Source organism: Schistocerca gregaria, unplaced genomic scaffold (assembly GCF_023897955.1).
Source record: "Schistocerca gregaria isolate iqSchGreg1 unplaced genomic scaffold, iqSchGreg1.2 ptg000079l, whole genome shotgun sequence".
NCBI classification, from domain to species: domain Eukaryota; kingdom Metazoa; phylum Arthropoda; class Insecta; order Orthoptera; family Acrididae; genus Schistocerca; species Schistocerca gregaria.
The window spans coordinates 2900922-2910935 of NW_026061711.1; positions in this window are offsets into that span (position 1 = coordinate 2900922).

A 10014-nucleotide genomic window follows, 5' to 3' on the forward strand; every position below is an offset into this window, starting at 1 on the left:
TGAAGAAATCGTGAAATGCAGTAGGTGCACGGGCGACGATAGTGGCCTCTGGTAAGTCAATAATTAGCATCTGATTTCCGACAATCCCTATCAGCTGACACAAAGGCGTTAAATCGATTGCATCTTTCTGCGAAAGCGTAACATTAATTCACACATCACATATATTGAATGAATATGGAGATCTTCAACACAGCCGTTATATTCGAGGTAATTTAATTTTCCAAATCCGTCGTCGAGACTATTTACCACAGTTCGTCTAAAGCAGTTTGTGTTTGAGAACCATTAACCTCATTAATCTTGCAATTAGAGTAAGATCGAAATACTACAAATTATACGTGTTCCTACGGAGATGCACATGCCACGTCCTTACCGTATTCGCTCGCGTAGATAACGCTCGACAAGCGTAGTACATCGCGATGCTGCCGTGAAACACACGTTTTCCATCCCCCTGTCGTAAGAAATAATATACTTTCTAACGTATTTTAAATAATTGTCAGGCATTAAGCTCTATTTTGAGTCAAATCCAGCGTCCGATTCCACCTACAGCTTTGACCAATGACACCCCGAGTGAAGGACGCCATGAGTTTAGGAAGCGAAGGATGGAAGTGGCTTGTTATTAAATTTCATCTGTGGTTATCTGTGCCGTAAACTATGCTGTTTATTACAAATATATCGCGATATCCCAGGTTGTGGGGTAGGCAAGAACCTAAGTGCACAGCTTAAGTTGCTGCTCGTGAATCAAGTAGCAATCTTGTTTATAATCTTAGTTCTCATAAATATATATGACTATTTTTTCCAAATACGGCACCATTTACAAAGGTGGGGTTGGCCAGAAACTTAAGAGCACAGCTGCGACTATCTACATTTACCGGTATATATAATCCTGCTTCTCACAAACATTTGGTTGTTTTTCTCCGAATGTGCCATCACCGCCGAGGGTGAGATTAGGCAGCAACCCCAAGAGGACAGTTATATACGTCAATTATAGTTCTTCATCCCACAGTTCGTTATTTGTCGTGGTTTTTCATTGCTTGTTGTTATTCCTTTTAGGATTATTTGTTTATTTATTTACTTTTTGTGTCTATATACCGTAGGTCAAATCACATTGTCGATTCCAACGTTAATTATGTTTCCCGTTCTTCCAGTAGCATAACGAATGATACGAAAAAATTAAACGTTTGGCGAAATAACTAACAGCCAATAGAAATCATGAAAATAACGGAACATGGAATCAAAAATTAGAGTGATACCGTTCATGACAATTCTCAAAGAATGTGCAGTACACACCTGCAACATCAGTTGTACAGCGAGTAACATGAAAACAGAAATCGTATAACTGTGAAGTCTTTTAGAATTTTCATGCGTGATACCGCTGAAATTGGTAACTGCACGTTCCATTATTATGTCATTTTCATTAAGGGTGGCTCCCCAATTCCCTTAGGATTTACCTGTATGGTATCGCTTTCTGTACTAATGCAAAAAAGCGATTAATAGCAAGCCTTCGAATCGACAACTAGAACTGACCTATACAGCCCACTTCTGGTTATCGATTGTTCAAATGTGTGTGAAATCTTATGGGACTTAACTGCTAAGATCATCAGTCCCTAAGCTCACACACTACTTAACCTAATTACCCTAAGGACAAACACACACACGCATGACCGAGGGAGGACTCGAACCTCCGCCGGGACCAGCCGCACAGTCCATGACTGCAGCGCCTTAGGTTATCGATTCCAAGATTTGTTATTTTTTCGTTACGTGTGTAGTGACTTTTCTCTTAGAAATTCTGTGTTGCTTTCTTCTTATTTCCCGGTAATGTCCTGCTTACGTTCCTTTTGCAATCTCATTTTGCAGTTCTTGTGTTAGATTTTAGTTTGTGCACATTCAAAACTCCACCCCTCCGTTCAAAACTCCACCCTCCTAAGATCCGATACTTCTTATTAAGACCTGCCGCTATTCCACAATATTACGAGTTTATTATGAGTGATGCTGCAGTGAACTTTTAAGATAGTCTGTGGTTCTTTCACTTCCTAGCGTAAGTTATAATAATAATTCAGGACCGGCCGCGGTGGCCGTGCGGTTCTAGGCGCTGTAGTCCGGAACCGCGGGACTGCTACGGTCGCAGGTTCGAATCCTTCCTCGGGCATGGAGGTGTGTGATGTCCTTAGGTTAGTTAGGTTTAAGTAGTTCTAAGTTCTAGGGGACTTATGACCTAAGATGTTAAGTCCCATAGTGCTCAGAGCCATTTGAACCATTAATAATTCAGGCACTGAGAACCAGAAGGGCCCAAAGCACATATGCAAAGTTTACGGAAAAACATGTACTTGTGAAAATGAAATTTGCAGGGAAACCACCAGTGTCATAGGTTTGACCCTTTTTTTTTAACATCCTTCCTATAAAAGCCATGTAATATTTATTAACCACCAGCCTCATATGTTTGACTTGTTTTTTTTTAACATCCTTCCTATAAAAGCCACGTAATATTTGTTATTATTATTATTGTTGTTATTCTTATTGTTAATTTACAAAATTTTTGTATATAGGCTAGAGACAATAGTTTCTTTTAATTGTAGTATAGTTTGTACTTAACGTAAAACTAGAATCAGGACATAAGTAACAGACACTTAATGCACCACACATATAGTTGTGACCTGTCCCAACACGTCATATTCCTCGTTGTCATCATTTTCATTAAGCACGTTCTCTGGCTTGAGGCTCAGACGAAACTGTCTGTTCACTTTAGGCATGAGTTGTAGTAGTTTTGTCATGTCTACGTGTTTCAAGTTTGATATACTATTTTATTAAGAGTTCGTGTTTCAAGGTTGGTATTTGCTTCCACCTATTGGGCACTAGGATTTGCGAGGCATCTACACACTGTGGAGAAACAGCAAATTGTGGTCTCTCTCGATGTGACTTGCAGAAAATGGTGGCCTCCCACTATTACAATCAAGAATACGTTGCTTTAAACAATGTTCACGGAAACCCGTTGAAAATTTCATCATTTCAAAATTTCTTAAAAGTGCATTGTTACGATGAACATCAGTTTTAGGTGTGATAGAGAGGCCGATAACACTCTCAGATGTTCTGAAATCCTCAACGTCAATTTTACAAATTGGAATCTGAAACCATGGAGCGTGATTTTATGGTGGGGCGTTTACCGTAAGAGCTTCCAGATTTTATGAAGAAATGGGGGTCAATGTAGCTGGTGAGCGTTGATACAGCTTTTCGCAACCGTTCATATACAGGGTGTTTCAAAAAGCACTTTATAACTTTAAAAATTCATATACATTTATTGAAAGAAGATATAGACCTGGGTTTAATGTTATTTTGTAGGGAAACACATCAATTTTTTTTTTACCTTAAACTAAAGATGTTGTACGTGGCTTCCGTTGCTTATCCTGCACACACTCCATCGGAGTCAATTTCTTCTCAAACTCCTTGTAGCGTTGCAAGTGTAACTTGCTTAGTGGCGGCATAAATTCTTGCTCAAGTTCAGGTAGAGAAGCTGCCACAGGAGGTACAAAGCACAATATCGTTGATGAATCCCCATAAGAAATTCGAGCGGTGTCAGGTTTGGGAAATGTGCGGACCATGCAATTTGTGCATCGCGGCCAATCAATTGACCTGGTAGTAAGTGGTCACTGAGAGAATCCCAGATGTCAGCCCGGTAGTGGGCTGGTGTATTATCTTGTATGAAGTAAACATTTCAAGCTGTGGTGTCAAAAATTGCAACATATCTAGGTACGCTGTCTCATTGATGGCTCTCTCACGGACAAAGGGGCCGTACCCTTTGTTCTTGCTCAATACACAAAATGTGTTCAGTTTAGGGCTATCACGAACACGATGCAATATTTGATGTTGATTTTCACTGCCCCAAATCCTACAGTTATGTGTGTCAACCTTGCCACTTAGTGAAAAGTCGACTTGTCAGGAAAAATGATTTTGTCGAAGAAATTTTCATCCTCATGTAATCGATTTAACATATCCGCAAAGAAGTTCTTGCGAGCAATTTTATCAGTGTGTTTTGTTGCTTGTACAATCGTCAATCTGCACGGTTTCAAATACAAACGGTTTCTCAACACTCGCCAAATGGTCATTTGTGAGGTTTGCAGTTCGCGAGATGCACGCTGGGTCATTTTCGTAAGGCTGTTGACAAAAGTTGTCTCACTCGCTCAATGACGTCGTCAGATGTGCTTGGACGACCTGATGATTTCCCATGTCTTACTCAGCGTCCTGTTTCTACAAAACATTTATGCCACTCATAAACTGTAGACCTACTAGGAAGATCTCTAGCGTACTTGATACGGAAATTATTTTGAACTGTGTCGCCGACTTTGATTCTTCAAACCAAAACACACAGCTAGCACGCTCAGATTTAGTGGTGTGATGGCCCAGTGGATATCCCGTCAAAAACTGAACACAGATCAAGCATGAAAAAAGGAGGAAGATGAACTGAGCTGTGAGAAAAAAGTAAAAATTATAAGTGAGCGATTGAAGCTTAGCAAGTGTAGTGCTGAGCGCAAGTGAACAGCTGTGGCGTCATGGAAAAGTGTGTACGGTATTTGACTATGAAACTGACGAGCCAGTTTCGAAACTCTCTGGTGGTACTTATTTTTATTTTCTTCACAACATTATGAGCTGTCCGTTCGGTCACTGAAATGTTTGGTGTCTTTCCATAATCTTGGCACTTGTTATACTATAGACTGGTTACAGAATATGAGTCATGAATGCGTTACCGTTGCAGGTAAACGTCGTGAATAGTGAGAGCAGGCGAAGTACCATATAGATGTCTCACATAAATGAAAACAAGTAAACCGGTGTGAACTATGATACAACTAAGGAGTTCGAGAGTTAAAACTTCCAAAAAGGAACGCAACATCAAAAACGTTAAAAACACTTGTTTTCACAGAACACAGTGAAAGTATGTGATTGTGAAACTGTTGCGTTCATTTTTTTCAGCTCATGTAGCAAACTACGAGGGCTGTTCACTAAAGAATGATCGTAATTTTTTTGACAACATACCTTTATCATTCTCATAATTTTGATGCTCCTTCTCAAGGTAGTCTCCCATGAATCCGATGCACTTGTCTCAGCGTTTCTGCCACTCTTCAAATACGCGCTGGAAAGCATTTTTTGAGACATCCTTCAAAATCGCTTCCGCACCCTTCGCCACTGATTCTAATGATTGATAATGCCTCCCACAAAGGCGATTCTTCATGTTAGGGAATAGAAAAAAGTCACTTGGGGCTAACTCCGAACTATAGGGAGGGTGAGGGATGCACTTCACGTTGATTTTTGCAAGATATTCAGCAACCACATTGGCAACATGCGGTCACGCATTATCATGGTGCAGCTTCCAGCCTGCTTCACGGAAATCTGGTCTTCTGCGCCTGATACAGACTTGTAATGTTCTTAGGACACTCCTGTAGTATTTTCCAGTTACTGATAAGTGTACAGGTACAACATGCTGACAAACCATTCCATGAATATCAGAGAATGAGGTGACCATAACTTTCTCAGCAGAAGCAACCACTTTCGCTTTTTGGGGGGTTGGTGATGAAGGAGATATCCACACTGAGCTTTGCTGTTTGCTCTCAGGATCAAAATGTTCTAGCCAAGTTTCATCAGCAGTGATTACATTTGAAAGATACTCCGGATCTTCCTCTAACATCAATTTTAACTGCATGCAGACCTGCACGCGAATGTCCTTTTGTTTGGGAATCAACTGTCTTGGAACCCATCGCGCACAAACACGTGTCATGTGTAATTTTTCTGTCAGCAACGTGTGGGTGGCACCCAATGAAATGTAGAGTATTTCAGAAAGTGATCTTAAGGTAACTCGTCGATCCTCTCTCACAATGACGGCAGCAGTGTTCATGTTTTCTTCCGTAAGAGCAGTAACTGGAAAACCGGGTCCACCTTCCTTTGAAATTGATTGTCTCCCATCGTTAAACACTTTAAACAACTTTCGAGCTGTGCTATAGGGAAGAACAGACTCTCCATAGGCCTCCTGTAACATTGTAGAGGCCTCAGTTGAAGATTTGTTGAGACGAAAGAAGAATTTCAAATCCGCATATTGTTCCTTGCGTGTTATTCCTTGCGTGTTACCTGCATTGCAGCGGAAGGCGACACTGAACATGTTTGACCTTGCCTGCCTCTCACAGGCGGGAACCAGGAGTCCCAACATTGAAACTACTACGGGCTGTTTGCTGCACATTAAGCTAACAGAATATCATAAGAGTAAATTTTAGCGTTATAAATTACGACCATAAAAAATTATGGTAATTCTTTATTGAACTGCCCTCGTATATGTTTTCGTCATTTCCTTGGGAGTGACCACGTTCAAATTCATACGAACACCTAAATCGGGCAAGGAGGCGTATCCCACTCACTCACCAGGCGTACAAATTAGGTGTGTCCGTAAGAGATTCGTGTCATATGACACACATTCTGTCAGTAATGCCGTGTCTGATACACTAGATATGTTTTCCGTTGGAGGATTCGATTGACTTGTCTCTTTGTCATCAAACGCTTGTGCTTCCCAATCGAGAGCCACTTCCTTTCGGCTGCTAATAGAGTAGTTGAGCAGAATCTACTGTCATTATAGGTCCCTTCCTTACACCTCAGTGTTGCAAAAGGACGTTACACCACGATACATACACAGATTTGAATACGGCTAACGGTAAAAAAAAGTTTTTGGCACACGGGAGGTTTGAACACAGCTCGCCTGCTTGATAGTCCAACACCTGGCCACTTTTTTATGTAGGGTCAAGGAATAGAAGGAATGGTCTGGGGGCGAAGTGAGCAGGGGTCATTGTACGAGGTCTGCACATGATGTCTGCGTCCCCAAACGGGGACTTATGGAACGGGAAAATGGCCACAGGAGATTATTCATTTGTTTTTTGACAAAATATAATCCACATTTCTCCCGATCTGTCTCTAAAAGAAAGAAAAACAAACGCAAGGTAACACTTCTGTAACACGCACACACGGCGTCGGTACTCTACGGACGCCGTGCTCATTTTTCATGCCATGTCTTCTTGTAGTGTCGTGTACATACCGTTATCTGTTCATCTGCTTGTGTGAATGAATCACATTATCTCCTGCGATGAATAATCCAACCATGGGGCGGATCGTGGAAGATGCTCTGCAAGAACTTCGAGAAGTGTTGACTGTACTTAGGGTTCTTCGCAATAGCGCAATGAGGATCGTTTAAACAGTTCCAAGAATCCATGAGTTCTATACCTCCAAATAAATAATGAATCGCTTGACCTCTGATGCACATGACGGCGTAGTCTTTCTTCCTCGGGTAGAGGACAATGCCGGAATTGACATAAGGGGGCGGCATCTGTAAAAAGAGAGCTGTCATTAAGTATTTACTGTCAATCATCGGTGTCGATTACATCGACTTAAAAATTCATATGATTTTATCATAATCAGAAATAAGATGGACCAAATTAATTGAACTATCGATTTGAAAACAACTCCGTCGGCTGTATTAGCTCTCTTCATCCATTATATTTACAGAAAAGGTCCTCCACTTTTAACCAGTTACTGTGGTTTGGTCTCTTATGATGAAAAACATTCGAAAATCGAACCTGTATTTGGACATACTGTCAGTCTCACTAAGACAAAATTTGGTACATGTATGTTACCATGTTTTGTTAGGTTGCTATGGATGACGTTAAGTACATTTACAATAAGTTTCTCACACTGTTCGGTCTACCACCCCGCACTCAACGCAAAACATTTTCACGTACACATACTAGTTATTGGGTTGTACTTTTTTTCTCTGTTGTGTGTGTGTCTACATATTCTGAGTAGACACAGCTGAGACAAATTACATGAACAAAGATGCTAACGCACTGGTACTGCGGACGGGACTCTATACCAAATGGGGAGTGGTGCAACAGTCAACTACTCTGAAGTGGTATAGGCATGTGTATTCAAATAAAGAGATACGTAAACAGGCAGAATACGGCGTTGCGGTAGGCAACGCCTACATAAGACAAAAAGTGCCTGGCGCAGTTAATAGATCGGCTACTGCTGAAACAATGGTAGGTTATCAAGATTTAAGTGAGTCTGAACGTGGTGCTATAGTCGGCGCACGAGCGATGGGTCACAGCATCGCCGAGACAGTGATGACGTGGGGATTTTCCCGTGCCACCATTTCACGAGTGTACCGTGAATATCAGGAATCTGGTAAAACATCAAATCTCAGACATCGCTGCAGCCGCAAAAAGATCCTGCAAGGTAGGGACCAATGACGACTGAAAAGGCTCGTTCAGCGTGACAGAACTGCGACCCTTCCGCAGGTTGCTGCAGATTTCAGTGCTGGGACATCAACAAGTGTCAGCGTGCGACCCATTCAATGGAACATCATCGACATGGGCTTTCGGAGCCGAAGGCCCACTCGTGTAGTCTTGATGACAGCTTGACACAAACTTTACGCCTCGCCTGGGCCCATCAACACCCATTGAACTGTTGATGAATGGAAACATGTTGCCTGGTCGGACGAGTCTCGTTTCAGATTGTATCGAGCGGATGGACATGTACGGGTATGGAGACAACCTCATGAATCCACTGACTCTGCATGTCAGCAGGGACTGTTGGTTGGAGTGATAGGGGACCCCTGATACGTCTCTGACAGGTGACACGTACATAAGCGTCCTGTCTGATCACATGCATCCACTCATGTCCATTATGTATTCCGACGGACACGAACAATTCTAGCAGGACAATGCGGTGCCCCACACGTCCAGAACTGCCACAGAGTGGCTCCAGCAACAGTCTTCTGAGTTTAATTACTTCCGCTGGCCACCAAACTCCCCAGACATGAAGATTATTGAGCATATCTGAGGTGCCTTGCAGCATGCTGTTCAGAAGAGATCTCCACCCCCTTGTACTCTTATCGATTGATGGACAGCTATTCGGGATTCATGGTGGCAGTTCCCTCCAGCACTACGTCAGACATTAATCGAGTCCACGCCACATCATGTTGCTGCACTTCTGTGCGTTCGCAGGGGCCGTGCATAATATTAGGCAGGTGTACCAGTTTCTTTGGCTCTTCAGTGTATTTTGATGGTGATTGCTTATACGTCGACTTCGATACTCGTCAATCCATAACTGCTAGTGGATTACACTGTTACATACACGTAAGACGCTTTCTGTATAAAGTACTTTAAACATCACACGAGTACACAGCAACCTTGAAAATTAATAATAAATGTGAATGATTGTTTGTTTGCTTTTCTTTCTTTTTTAAAAAAGAGAAAAGTCGTTGAAAGTTAATTCTAAGCTTAGCTGACCTTCTCAGTCCTTTTCAACACTAAACTGTAGCAGTAACACAGGTCTAACCCAGACACCGACTATGGTTCTCCAGTTTCGAAACTCGTCGAGGCTGGGGTGACGGGCTTTGTTACAGGGATCCGGACGGTAAGGGAAACGGTGGAGGCAGAGCGGCTGATCCTGACCATCCAAAGTAGGAGATAAAATTAAAAAGAGTGGAAGCAGAAGTAAATGCTGAATCACTGTTAATTCAATAGGGGAGACTGCGACACAGTGGGCACGGCTTTGTTTTAGAACAGTTTGTGACGAAATTTGATAATATTTGTGAATTATTTCGGACCATTTAGGAAGCCTATACCATCTAATCTCCATATTTATTCATACGTTTTGTTGTGACAAAAACATTGCACACGGAATTATTGATAGCACCCCCATGGTGGCGCACACTGAGTGTTGACGTCGGCCGCAGTGAGCAACAGAAACGAAGTCCACAGACACACTGGAAACATTTATTTTTCTTGGTAAACATGTGATACATTGAATTTGCGCATAGTAAAATCAATGGCATTGTAAGTATCCATGTCAGTAGGGAATACAAGCATCACTACAGTTTCTTTTGTGCCGCTGACTGTGTAAGTCTTCGGTAGTCTGCCTACAAATGACATCTGTGAAACTAATTTCATGTGCTTCTGTACCTGCAGCAAACGAAAAATATCTGTCAAACTT